This window comes from Plecotus auritus (genome assembly GCF_963455305.1).
Source record: "Plecotus auritus genome assembly, chromosome: 1".
In the NCBI taxonomy this organism is placed as follows: Eukaryota; Metazoa; Chordata; class Mammalia; order Chiroptera; family Vespertilionidae; genus Plecotus; species Plecotus auritus.
Window position 1 is genome coordinate 163528823 of NC_137770.1, and position 13238 is coordinate 163542060.

The window sequence follows — 13238 nt, forward strand, 5'->3', positions numbered from 1 at the left end:
ATTCTTCTGGACAAAGCCATGGTGGCGGGGCTGAGGTATAGGCAGTTAGAGGCCAAGAGAAAATGGCAGTTTTGGGTGATCAGGCTGGCGTGGGGGGGCAGTTGGGGGTGAACAGTCCAGCAGGAGGGCCATTTGGGGGCAAACAGGCCATCAGTGGGGGTCAGTTGGGGGTGATCAGGACAGTGAGGGGGCAGTTTGGGGTGAGCAGGCCAGCAGGGGGGCAGTTGGGGGAGAGCAGGCCAGTGGGGAAGTAAGGTGGGGGCAAGCAGGCCAGCAGGGGGAACATTTGGGGGTGAGCAGGCCAGCAGGGGGGGCAGTTGAGGGCAAGCACACTGGCACGGGGGGCATTTGGGAGTGATCAGGCTGGTGGGGGGGCATTTGGGGTCGAGCAGGCAGCAGGCAGAGTGGTTAGGGGCAATCAGGCAGGCAGGCAGGTGACTAGTTAGGATCCAGCAGTCCCAGATTGCGAGAGGGTTGTCCGACTGTCAGTTTAGGCCCGATCCTGTAAATTGGCAGTAGGACATTCTTCGAGGGGTCCCAGATTGGAGAGGGTGCAGGCCAGGCTGAGGGACACCCCCTGCTGTGCACGAATTTTGTGCACCAGGCCACTAGTATAATTATAATGTACTAGAGGCCCGGTACACGAAATTCATGCACGATGGGGTCCCTAGGCCTGGTGGGCAATCAGGGCTAATCGGGGCCAGGCCGATCGGGGCCCAAAGGCCCTGGTGAGGTTGGGAGAGGAGGTGATGTTCACCAGGTCGGGTGCAGAAGGAACAGTTGCCAGATGCCGATGCTGCCTTTGGCGCCCCACCACTCCATGGTTCCCCGCCTCCCCCCGTCTTCATTTTCTTGGTGCCATGCTGCCACCACGGCCTGCTGGCCAGAGAGGGATGGGGGGAGGTGCTGGGGGAGGTTTTGATCCCCAGTTTGGAATGTGCAGGAGGCAGGCAGTCAATGATTCTCCATCATCATTGATGTTTCTATCTCTATTTCCCTCTCCAAAATCAATCAAATATCTATTTTTAAAATGCAAGGTTTTTAGAGGAAGAAAGGTAGAGCAAGGGAGCTATTGACAGGGGGGCATTTGAGATCTTGCTCACATTTCAGATAGGATAACATAAGGTGGTCCTCAGGGGGTGACAGGTGAGGAGTGGCAGTGGGTGGAGCAGGGCACTGCGGGCTGCGGAACGGGCTGTAATGACTGGGAATGTCTGTGACAGTGACACCTAGCATGTGTCATCGCTGGGATCATTCATCCCCAAGAGGTTTTGATTCTGGACGGGAGGAGAAACACGGAGATCAGTAGGCCTTTCTTAGCCTAGAAGGTAAGGCAGGCAGTAGGAGTGGGCTGCCCTATATTCCCTACAAATGAAAACACACAGTGTAACTAACTACATGGACGTCAGTCAACAGTCAAATCAATGCCCAGCCAGACCTGGTGGCTGTGTCCTGCCAGTCTCTGGCTGTGCTGTGGTGCTATTGGCCGGAGAGGCCAAAGCCATGCCCCCAAGTGCATGTAGTACATGAAGGGGCGGGCAGGAAGCCAGAAGCTGGAAGTTGGAGCTGAGGCTGCTTGGTGTGTCTGACATGGAGCTGGATGGAGAGCAACTGTCGTGCGACCAGCTTTGGAGTGGGAGGGGCTGCGCTTCCTGCATGTCACCAGTGAGTCTCTGTGAGCCTGCAGCATGCCAGCCAGGCTGGGTGGGGCCTGGGGAGACCTTTCCCTCCTAGAGCTGTTCTTCCCAGAGTGGTGGCTTTTTTTTTTTTTCCAATTTATTATTATTTTTATTGAAAAGCAAGCTCTGGGCTTGTGGTTCCTGGGATACCTGGGCCATAGCATGCACCTCCAGGCCTCACTGCGCCCCCCTCCCCCTCCTTCTGTGTTGAGCGTCTAGCCCCTGGTGATCAGTGCACATCATAGTGACTGGCTGACCGGTCATTCTGATTGTTCCACCGTTATGGTCACTGGGTTTTTATTATATAGGATAATTATTAATGTGTATTATAACTATGCATTATGACATATTATTAGATAATATATTATATCCTATATAACATAAATATATTTTAATATGTAAATACACATATGTGTGCACAGTCTAGTGTTTGAGTCACATATGTGACAAACAGGAGACGGAAAGCCAGCATGAGATGACACAGAACCAAGGGAAGTGGAGAGCAGATTTGCCTTAGAGTGTCTCTGCAGGTTGCAGTCACTGAGGCCCTGGCCCCCGGCCCCTGCTTTCCCTGCTGTCCTCAGCCCCCAGGACAGCTGATTCAGGTGGCCACAACCTCCCACTGTCTGCATGGAAAAGCCATGCACTTTCTTCCAAGCACACCTCAGTCATCTTAAGGACCCCTTCCATCTCTCTGTTCCCATCTCCCTGCTGTGTAAGCCTCACAGCGTGCAGTTTTAGCCTATTCCATTTAAAGTATGGAGCCAGTGTGGCTGTCTTTGCAGAGTGATAAGCAAGAGAGTGACTGGATCCAGGCTCCCTTCAGGAGGGGAGCACTTATCAGAGCCACTATTTAAGCTGCGCCCTGGTGTGTGAGCGACCTCGGGGACAGAGGCTGCACCAGGCCCACAGCACCCCCGGCTCCAGGACCAAAGGCAAAACCAAGCTCTCCCCTCCTCCTGAGTGATCCCCAAGGGTCTTATTTCACAGGATATTAACAATAGATAGGCAGATGAGTAGATAGATACACAGATGGATAGATAGGCAGGTAGGTAATAGATGGTTTATAGATGAATGATGAATAGATGATGGACAGATAGATAGGTGTCAGATAGATGATGGATGAATAGATAATAAATTGATGACAGTTGATGAGCTATATATATAAAAGCCTAAGCGACCATCCAACTGCTCACCCATCTGACTAGTAGCTATGACGTGCACTGACCACCAGGGGGCAGACACTTAACACAGAAGCTGCTGAGCTGTGGTAACTTGGCACCTGCAGTTCTTGGGTGATGCACCCAGAACCAGAGAGGAGGGTGCCCTATTCCAGAGTGCATCACGTGAGAACCACCCTCTCACAATCCGGGGATGTCGGAGAGCCAGTTTCAGCCTGATCCCTGCAGGCCAGGCCGAGGAACACCACCAGTGCATGAATCCGTGCACCGGGCCTCTAGTAGATAGATAATAGGTGAGATAGATGAGAAAAGAGAGAGAGAGAGAGAGAGGGAGAGAGAGAGAGAAAGGGAGATTAGTCAGGGTTGCCACTTGACTTGTTTCTGCCACCCCTGCACTCCCAAACACAGTGCCTGACACTGTGGCACTGCACTGCATGCCACTCTGAGGCCAGAGACCATTAGGGAGAGTCTGCACTTGGGGGCAGTGCTGAGTTCTGGTCTCAGTGCTATGAAGCTCCACAGGCAGGGAGGTGCATGTGAGCAGGCCTGTAGCCTGGGGCCAAGTTTCAGATGCTCAGCCCTGTGCTGAAACAAGCCCTACAGAGAGGGATGATGTTTTATCGTCCAAACCTGCGTACTTCTGAGGAGAAAAAGCACTACCATTAGTTAGGCCAGAACAGCAGGCCTCAACCAGACCGTCCTGGGCAGAGCAGGAGGGAAAACCGACTGACTGCACTGACCACAGGCTCCAGCAGGGAAGAGCGTGCAGACCTCCCAGCCCACACCGATGGCTGGCAGCAGTTTCTGTGCGTTCGTGCGTTAGGTAACTAAACAGGTGAGGCAAGGGAGCCGTACGGTTACAGCGTCGCCTATAGGGAAGACAGAGGTGTCGCTGACGGATTCATCTTCCAGATGATTCCTGCAATACCCCGTCAGACACCACATAGGATCTGACCCTTAGTAGGTGCCCTAATGCCTCAGAATGGAAATCCTGACTCCATCAAAACATTTAGAAATCCTTTTTGTTTCCAGAGTTAGAACATGGAAAGCAGTTTCACAAACCATTACACATATTTTGGAAAGTAAAATGTTCTCCAGACATAAGTGATTATTCCGTGTGGCGGAGACACATATGGTAAATTAGCAAGCGATGCAGAAGAAATAGGAGGATTTTGTGATGACTGCATTCCCAGCGCCGCCTTCCTGCACACATGGGCCAGGTCATAAGGAATGACTCATTCTTCAAGTGGCAGAGTATTAAACTCACATAACATTTGAAGAATAACCACCACCCTTGGTTTGGGGCAGCCTCTTAGGAGGAAACTGTTCCTAAGTGAGGAAGACTGATTTTACACAGGCGTGCCCCTTTACACGCCCTGGTTAAGTCTCTCCTAGTGACCTCCTTGAGAGGCTGGCCACTGGCTCCAGTACCGCCGGAGCCTAAGGCATTTTCTAAAACTCTTTCGTGGAAGAACTGCCTTCAGAGCCAGTTCTATGACTCACAGAAGAAAAATAAAACCATAAAAATTTTACAGCCACACTTAGATATTGAGCTAAAGTAACACTACCTTTCTTGTTGGTCCTCATTCACGGAATGAACCCAAGAGCCCCTTAGCCAGATGTATCACGGAACGGTTTACGTGGACTCCTTTGACCACATTGTGTTCAATTTGACTTGTTTGTAGACATCTGTTAAATCCATTCTGAAACGAGTAAGAGCTAGTCCATCTGTGGGAGGCATTCTCTTGTAAGAGATCTGTGTGTTTGTTTTTCAAATTGAAGACCCGAGGGAAACTGCAGCCTGGTGCTACGCACAGTAGGCTTTTTCTTTCAGGATGCGTCTGTTCTAGGTGTCCACGTCTCGTCGCCTCGGTGGTGCTTTCTCCAGATTGGATTCCCTGCATCCTTCAGGCGACAACTCACTGTTTAAATGGTAAACACTCCAACCACCACAAGTATTTTCTAGATATTGTCATCACCGGCATTCGGAGACTTCAGGAGTTTTGCTGCTTCCGAGGAAATACATATTTTTGTTTCCTCTAGGGGTAAGGTTTTCCTGGTTTATTCCTTAGTAAATTGCAGCATTTCACTTACAGAACTTGAAAGCAAGCAATTGGAAGGGTGGGCTCTGTACCCCTCTTCAGTGGCAGATGCAATAAATGCCATCGCACACAACGAGGTGTGCCTGAAAGCGAGGTGGCCAAGGTTCTCCAGGTCAGTGACTTACAAGTTTAGGGATTATGAATTCACTTTGCCCACAGGAAACTCATGTGCAGAACCTCCGATCACGCATTTCCTCTCCCACCCAGAGCCTGCGGACCCTACCAGGTTCTAAGGCACGAACGCTCTGGTCCAGGCAACTACGCTCATTGATTTCATGACTTCAGGGAAAATGCCTGTGTAGCCTTTGGATTTGTCCTTGGCAAGATTCATCAACTTAAAAATCTTCAAACATGTTAGAACACCACGGGTCATTGTACAGCCCTGATCCCTGGGCTTGTGGAATCCCAGGAATAAACTAACACGATTTATTGATCCCCACGGCGTTCCTGGATTTCTTGAAGCTACAGCTAACAGGCACAGTTCCAGGGAAGTCACAAACTGAAAGCCACAGCAGGACAGAGCCAGCCCCCAGCCTCCAGGGCAGAGAGAGGTCACCTCACAGTCAAGCATTTAATCAGCCCTTGGTGATAGCAGTGGGGGAGGCGGGCCAAGGCGGGGGAGGGTGGGAGCGGGGGGAAATGTCCACTCTGAGATTTGCACACTAAATGTTGACGGTCACTTGATGTAGTCTGAAGTGGAGAGCACCGTGCTGATGGTGCGAGGACCACGTCACAGGCCCAACAGGAAGCGTCCGGCTGGGAGCTAGCACTGTCCTCGTTATTGCTCATTGTTCCAGGTGAGCACCAGCCAAGGTTCCCGTGGAAAGGGAGGTGGTGCAGGGACCGAGGTCACCTGCCTTTCATGCATTAGCTTAAGAAACTCAACCAACCTTGTAATGTGCCTGCATGGCAGGGGAGGGGCCGGGAGGGAGTTTAGCATAAGCATCCGCCCATCACCTACCAGAGAGACACTGAACTGGACATTGGGGCAGAACCAGATGAGTCCCCAGATGTCAGCCTTGACAGTCTAACCTGTTCTTGGTCCCTTCAGGGAATATAAGCACCCACCACTGCCCACAGGGTCCAAGGCACAGGTGAAACCCAGATCTCCAACCCCCACGGGGAGGGGTGGCCACAGGTCTCCCTTCGCTGACCTCCTTGCAAAAGGTGGAGGTTTTTCGTGTTGCTGTTGTTTCGTTTGGACACAACATAGCATTTCTCACTTTTGCTTTCTGCAACGGAAGCCCTGGCCAGTGTGGCTAGGTTGGTTGGAGCATCATCCCGTATATTGAAAGGTCATGGGTTCAGTTCTTGGCCAGGGCACATATCCAGATTGTGGGTTTGATTCTCAGTTGAAGTGCATATGGGAGGCAGCCAATAGATATTTCTCTCTCACATGGATCTTTCTCTCTCTCCTTTACCCTTCCTCTGTCTCCAAAATCAATAAAAACATATTCTCAGGTGAGGGTTAAAAATAAAAATAAAAACTGACAGCAGGTGGTACATCGTATCTGAGAAGAGAAATAATGAGCCCCATGGCAAAGAGAGGGTTTCTGTTAGGAAAGGGGAAATGATGCCAGACTAATAACTGACAATTAAAGCTTATTTATTAGTGTGTAAAGGCAGGCCATCGTGGTCAGAGTCCCAGCCCAGTGCAGCTTGGATTAAACGTAGTTATTCAAGTTTGCAAGGAAGGGAGGGAGAAAGGGAGGGGGACAAGGAGAGGGAAGGGGAGAAAAAGAAACCCAGTCTGCAGAGAGCCCCAGTAAGAAAGCCACTCACTGAGCAGGACCCTGAGCCAGCCTGGGAAAACCAGACTGCTGGCTCCTGAGGCTGTTCCAATGCCTTTCTTCTTTAACAATAGGAAATTCTGACTCTCTGACAGGTAGAATGCCTCCTTTTCAACACCAAGAAGAGCGGCTGGCTGCAGAAAGTAATGGGCACTGTTCCTAGCCTCTCCTTATGGGAGGACAGCCGCAGGTGAGGCCTGCTGACACTCACCAATGCCTTCCCTGAGCGCCCAGCTGTCCAGGCATTTCAGAGGGAAGGCTTTCCCGGGAGTCACATCTGAAGAGCTGTAATGATAATGACTTCCCAAGTCTGCAGAAACACCTTTAGCCAATGGGATTCTGAACCCAAGTATTACACTAAACCACAAGACAGAGCCACCGGGTCACTTAGGGCTCCGCCACCTTGTCTGTCTGATCCGCCCAAGCCCAGGGCAGGCCTCCCCAGTGCAGTCTTCTGCAAAGACATGTAATGTGCTTGCCATCACCGTCGCCAATTAGGTAAAGGCACTTACTTGTACGTTTCTAAGGGGAAAATGTCCTCGCCTCAAAGGTAAACAAAAAATCAACAACTGGCTCCATAAGTGGAAAGATCAGCTTAACTGCACCCCACCCCGCCCGTCCCCGAACGGTGCCCAAGGGCTCGGCAGGCAGCACACGTGGTGCTGCCCCAGATTCACTGCTCGCCCAGCCAGGCAAAACAAACCTGGCGCCAGACCTTCAGCAGAAACACCCGTGTTTTCGGATCAATACACTTTCCACACATTTTCTGCTCAAGAAGAAAACCCCAACCCCTTCATTTCAGTAATTAATGCTGATTGTTTTGGTGTGTGGGTCACTTTAAAAACTCTAGCTAGACTTAAAAACTAGACTATAAATGGCCCTGCCCCGGTGGCTCAGTTGGTTGGAGCATTGTCCTGTACACAAAAAGGTTGTGGGTTCGATCCCTGGTCGGGGCATGTATGGGAGGCAACAGATCAATGTTTCTCTTTCCCATCAATGTTGCTCTCTGTCTCTCTTCCTTCCTCTCTCTCTCAAATCAATGAACATACCCTCAGGTAAGGATTAAAAAACCAACAACACAAACCAAACAAACAAAATGCTGGACTATAAATGGATAAACATGTTGGATAAGTTGCTGAATGATGTTTTAAAAAATAAAACCTAACGTCCCCTAAATTTGAACCCAAATAGGTCTGGGGCAGTGGCCCCCCAGGAGGAAGAGTTGGCTCAGCAGGGACACCTGCATGTCTGTAGACATTCCTGTCTGTGGTGTGGGGGTTGGGGGGTGGTCCAGGCTCCTCGTGGCAGAGGCAGGAATGCTCCAAGTAACCTGGCCTCCCTGACACCCCATCACCACCCTCCCGTCATCCCCTACAAATGCCAATAGCGCTCTGATGTGTGGTGTAGAAGGCAACCCTGTCCATTAGGGCAGGACCCAGACAGCAGAACACGTGGACACATCTGCAGCTCTGAGAAGGTCTTTAGAGAAATGAATGCAGTTCAGAGCCCTCATCCCCCCGATTCTGTGCCTGGAGGATACCAACGGAGTCACAGGCACACACATCACACCCCACCCCGCAGTCCCACACCCCCTTTGCCCAGCTTGTGTTCAACGCTTTCCAAGTGCAGGAAGGGTGAATAAGATGTTCACTGGACAGATGAGGAAACAGGGCCAGAAAAGTTAATTCATTTATCCCCTGGGATGTGTATGTAGGTTCATAATCACATCCCCAAACTCATGGGGTGGGAGATGTGCCAGAACTGGAACCCTAAGCACCGAAGACAGTGCAGCATGTGTGAGCTGGCGCTGTCTCGAGGGGAGTTGCCTCCTCCCATTTGAGAGACAGTCACGGGGTGGGCAAGAAAGGATTGCGCGCAGCGTCACTCAGGTTTGCTGCCCAATGACTTAGGAAAAACTGGCAAGGTTTAGACATTTTTGGATTGCAGAGTAGCAGATACAGGCTCATTACATCTGTCATAGAGAGATGATGACACCCAAATGATTTCAACTCAATGAGATAATACTGACCACCAGTGCGAAGTCCTGTGGGTCTGAGAGAGGACTGGGTGAGCCCCCAGGGAGGGCGGACACTAAAACCCCTCCTGCTCCCTAGAATTTCTCTCTCTTTAAGAGTGGGGGGAGGGGTGTCACGAGAAGCATTGTGTCATCTCTAGACAGGCGATTCCAGTGCAAGTGCCTCTATCTGCAAGCTGTGCCCTTTCCCTTCCATAGCTAAGCATGTCAAAGGCCTGATCACTCCTAGGGCCAAGTCACACTCGCTGCAATCAGCGGGACGCCCTGAGACGCCCTCCATCAAAGGTGCCAATTACCAATAAAACAGTTAGTATGAAAACTAGAATCATGGCATCTTCCCAATGGAATAACTGTAGAATGTCCTGGATTTCCCTAGCAGAGATGGGTCTGCTCAGACCCAGGCCTCCTCACTGCCCCCTGCTGGAAGGGGCAGGAAGCAGAGGGCACCCCCTGCAGAAAGGACTTGAAGAATGCGGCCCCCACAAGTCCTAGGAGGAAGACCCCTTTACCTCGGAGGGAAGTGGACCCTGCAGCCCTCCTGTCCTGTGGAGAATGGAGAGAACAACCTGCTTTTCTGTGTCAAGATCCCTCCAAAGGAGCTCAGAGGTTTGTGGACATGGGCACACCGGGTGATTGTTCCCTCTCAATGCCTTTGTTCTGAAATGTGGGAGTCTGGTAGACACTCGTTGGGATACATCTAAACATCACCAGAACACAGACAGACAGCCACAAGCCAGAGTACCAATAAAAACAACAACAACAAACAGATTTCTGGTCAAGGTGGCAGGGTAGGTAAATGCTGTGCTCACCTCCTCCCACGACCATATCAAAATACAACCAACTTATAGAAAAACCATCATTGATAACCTCCTAAAGTCTAGCTACCAGAAGGCCTCTAACTAAGGATTTAAAAAAGAAGCCATGTCGAGACTGGTAGGAGGGGTGGAGATTTGGAACAGGCTGGTCCCACACCCACATATGATTAAGAATTGGAGGGATATCTCAGCTGCAGAGGTACCCCCTGAGGAGTGAGGGGACCCAGCCTGAGGGTTCCAGTGCTGGGAAGAGAGGTCCCCATCACTTCTGGCTGTGAAAACCATTTGAGATTGTGGCTGAGTGAGACAGAGAGCTGCTGGAGTCCCAAGCATTCCTTTTAAAGGCCAGAGCACAGACTCACTGGCTCACATATTCACTCGCTCTGAGCTCCAGCAAAGGGGTAGCAGCTCCAGTAACACCAGATACATACAGGAAGAACTGAATTCACTAGCTTTGGGATGAGGGCTGGAGGATAAGGGGTTGATGCAGCTCTCTCCAGTGTTGTTGAATCCTCCTCCCCTTCAGCTACAGGTGGGCACCAAATCTGAGCTCTTCAGTAAGCTAGCTAACACCATTAGCCCCACCCTGGTGACACCCTGAGGTCACACCCCACCCACCTTGCGCACTCGCCAGAACCTCTTTCAGTGGCTTTTCCACAAAAGCAACCTTCCTGGGCTCATACCATGGACTTTCCTAAATCTCTTAAAGGTCCACAAACCCCAAAAAGCAGTGGCTGGTCTAGGGGTGCCCTGTACCTCTTGCGAAGCAGCTCTAACCCAGCACAAGAGGCAACCCGTCTAAACAAGCCTGGCATAAGCTGTGGCCAGTGTTGGCCTGGAACGAAGCTTCAGCTAAGAGGCCACAAGCACAATTGGTGGCTGGCCTCAACTCACATCACGAGGTCCACCCAACGGTCTCAATCGGAGCACTACTGGCAGTCGGCCTTGGTTGACCGCATAGCATCTCCCAAATACCTCCAAGCCCAGCATGAGTGACAACCAAATGCAGATGACTTTGTAGTTCCTACCAGACAGCCCCAAGCCAGGCACAGTGGTGGCTGACCTTAACCTGCATTGGAGCCTCTCTTAAGAGGCTCCAGAACTAACACACCTGGTAGCCAGCTTTAGAAGACATCAGAGCACCACCCAACCAGCTCCACAAATGACACACCAAGAGTGGACTCTCCCACTCTGTGTGGTCGGGGGCTGCACAACAACTCAGCCACTACAGTCATGGGCAGCCCTAATAGCTAGTCTGCCTGAAGGTCAATGCCACACAGACATGCCCATAGCAATCAAGGCTCAACTACACACAAAACCCACACAAGAGCCACCCGGGAGCACATGACTCAGGTGATCAGACAGACTGATCCATTGAGACCCGCAGAACACCTTCTAAATAAGGGCACTCTGCTAAGACAGGGAGATGTAGCAGTTCTACCTAATAATACAAAGAAACAAACACAGGGACTCGGCCAAAATAAGGAGACAAAGAAACATCCCCTAAATGAAAGAACAGGACACAACTTCAGAAAAAAACTAAATGAAATCGAGGCAAGCAATCTACCAGTTAATAGTTTAACATGGTTATAAGGATACTCAATGAACTTAGCAGTAGATAAGCTCAGTGAGAATTTACACACTGAGCTAGAAACCATAAACAAGTCAGAAATGAAGAATACAATACCTGAAATGAATCAACAGCAGATTAGATGAAACAGAGGACTGAATCAGAGGTCTGGAGGACAAGGTAGCAGAAAATACCCAATCAGAACAAAGAGAACAAAAATTTTTTTAAATAATGAAAGTTTATGGGACCCTCTGGTACAACATCAAGCATTTATAATAATAAGCCTAATATGCTAATTAGACCAGACAGCTGAACGACCTTCCGGACATCATTCTGGACAACCTTCTGGACAAAGCCACAGCAGCGGGGACCAAGGCAGAGGAGGTTAGGGATGATCAGGCAGGCAGACGAGCAGTTAGGAGTGATCAGGCAGGCAGGCGAGCAGTTAGGAGCATCAGGCAGGCAGGCAGAGTGGTTAGGGGCAATCAGGCAGGCAGGCAGGCGAGTGGTTAGGATCCAGGGGTCCTGGATTGTGAGAGGGATGTCCTGGATTGTGAGAGGGTGCAGGCCAGGCTGAGGGACACCCCTCCCCCCCGTCGACTCCATGCACAAATTTCATGCACCGGGCCTCTAGTTAAACTCTAAGACACTGAAGAACAAAACTAAAGAAGATATAAATAAATGGAAGCATATACTGTACTCATTGATAAGAAGAACTAAGATTGTTAAAATGTCCATACTACCCAAAGAAATCCACAGATTCAAAACACCAATGGCATTATTCACCGAACTGGAAAAAATAATCCTAAAATTTATATAGAACCACAAAATACCCTGAATAGCCAGAGCAATCTTGAGAAAGAAGAATAAAGTTGGACATATCACGCTACATGATAGCAAACTATACAAGGTCATAGTCCTTGAAACAGCATGGTACTCACCAACAAAACGAAAAGAGAGCCCACTGTATGGGAGAACATATTTGGCAATGATACATCTGATAAAGGGTTAATATCCAAAATATATAAGGAATCATACAACTTAACAAAAGGAAGACAATCCATAAAAAGTGGGCAAAGGACCTAAATAGACACTTCTCTGAAGAGGACATACAGATGGCCAAGAGACATATAAAAAAAAAAAAATGCTCAAAGTCACTTTTGATCAGAGATATGCAAATTAGGATGGCAATGAGGTATCACCTCACACCTGTCAGAATGGCTATCATCAACAAATCAAGGAATGACAAGTGCTGGTGAGGATGTGGAGAAAAAGGAACCTTAGTACACTGCTGGAATGCAGACTAGTGCAACCATTATGGAAAACAGTATGGAGTTTCCTCAAAAAATTAAATATGAAACTGCCATTTGACCCAGTGATCCCACTTCTAGCAATATATCCTAAGAAACCCAAATCACCAACAGAAAGAATGTATGCACCCCTATGTTCATAGCAGCACAATTTACAATAGTTAAGATCTGGAAACAGCACATCAGTGGATGAGTGGATAAAAAAGCTGTGGTACATTTATACCATGGAATACTATGCAGCGTTAAAAAAAGAATAATCTCTTACCCTTTGAGACAGCATGGAGGGACCTGGAGAGTACCATGCTAAGTGAAATAAGCCAGAGAAAGACAAGTATCACATGATCACAGTCTTATGTGGAATCTAAGTAACAAAATTAACTGATGAACAGAGTGGATCCAGAGACATGGAAGCGTGGAACAGAGTGTGGAATCTCAGAAGGAACGCATGGGAGGGTGGGTGGCTGGCAGGTAATCAACCAAAGACCTTGTATGCATATATGTATAACCCATGGACACAGACAACAGGGTGATGAAGGCCAGGAGCAGAGGGATGGTCTGGAGGGGGTCAATGGAGGAAAAAAGGGGACATATGTAATACTTTCAGCAAAAAAGAATTATTAAAAAAAAATAATGCAAAGAATACTGGCATAAAAACAGACATTCAGATCAAAGGAGCAGAATAGAGAGCCCATAAATAAACCCACACCTATGTGGTCAATTAATCATGACAAAGAAGGCAAGTCTGCACAATGAGGT

The 13238-nt window shown here is 49.3% G+C and overlaps 1 protein-coding gene across 2 annotated transcripts in view; it reads right to left on the minus strand.

Annotated features, from left to right (window-relative positions):
• Positions 1–13238, minus strand: part of PFKP (phosphofructokinase, platelet) — a 63421-nt gene that overhangs the window by 33283 nt on the left and 16900 nt on the right. Inside the window, exon 3 of one of the 2 annotated variants that reach the window (XM_080686373.1) lies at positions 11290–11340. The exons of the other annotated variant lie outside the window; for it this stretch is intronic. The gene's annotated coding sequence lies outside the window, so the exon portion shown is untranslated. The remainder of the gene's footprint in view (positions 1–11289; positions 11341–13238) is intronic. 2 annotated transcript variants of the gene reach the window in all.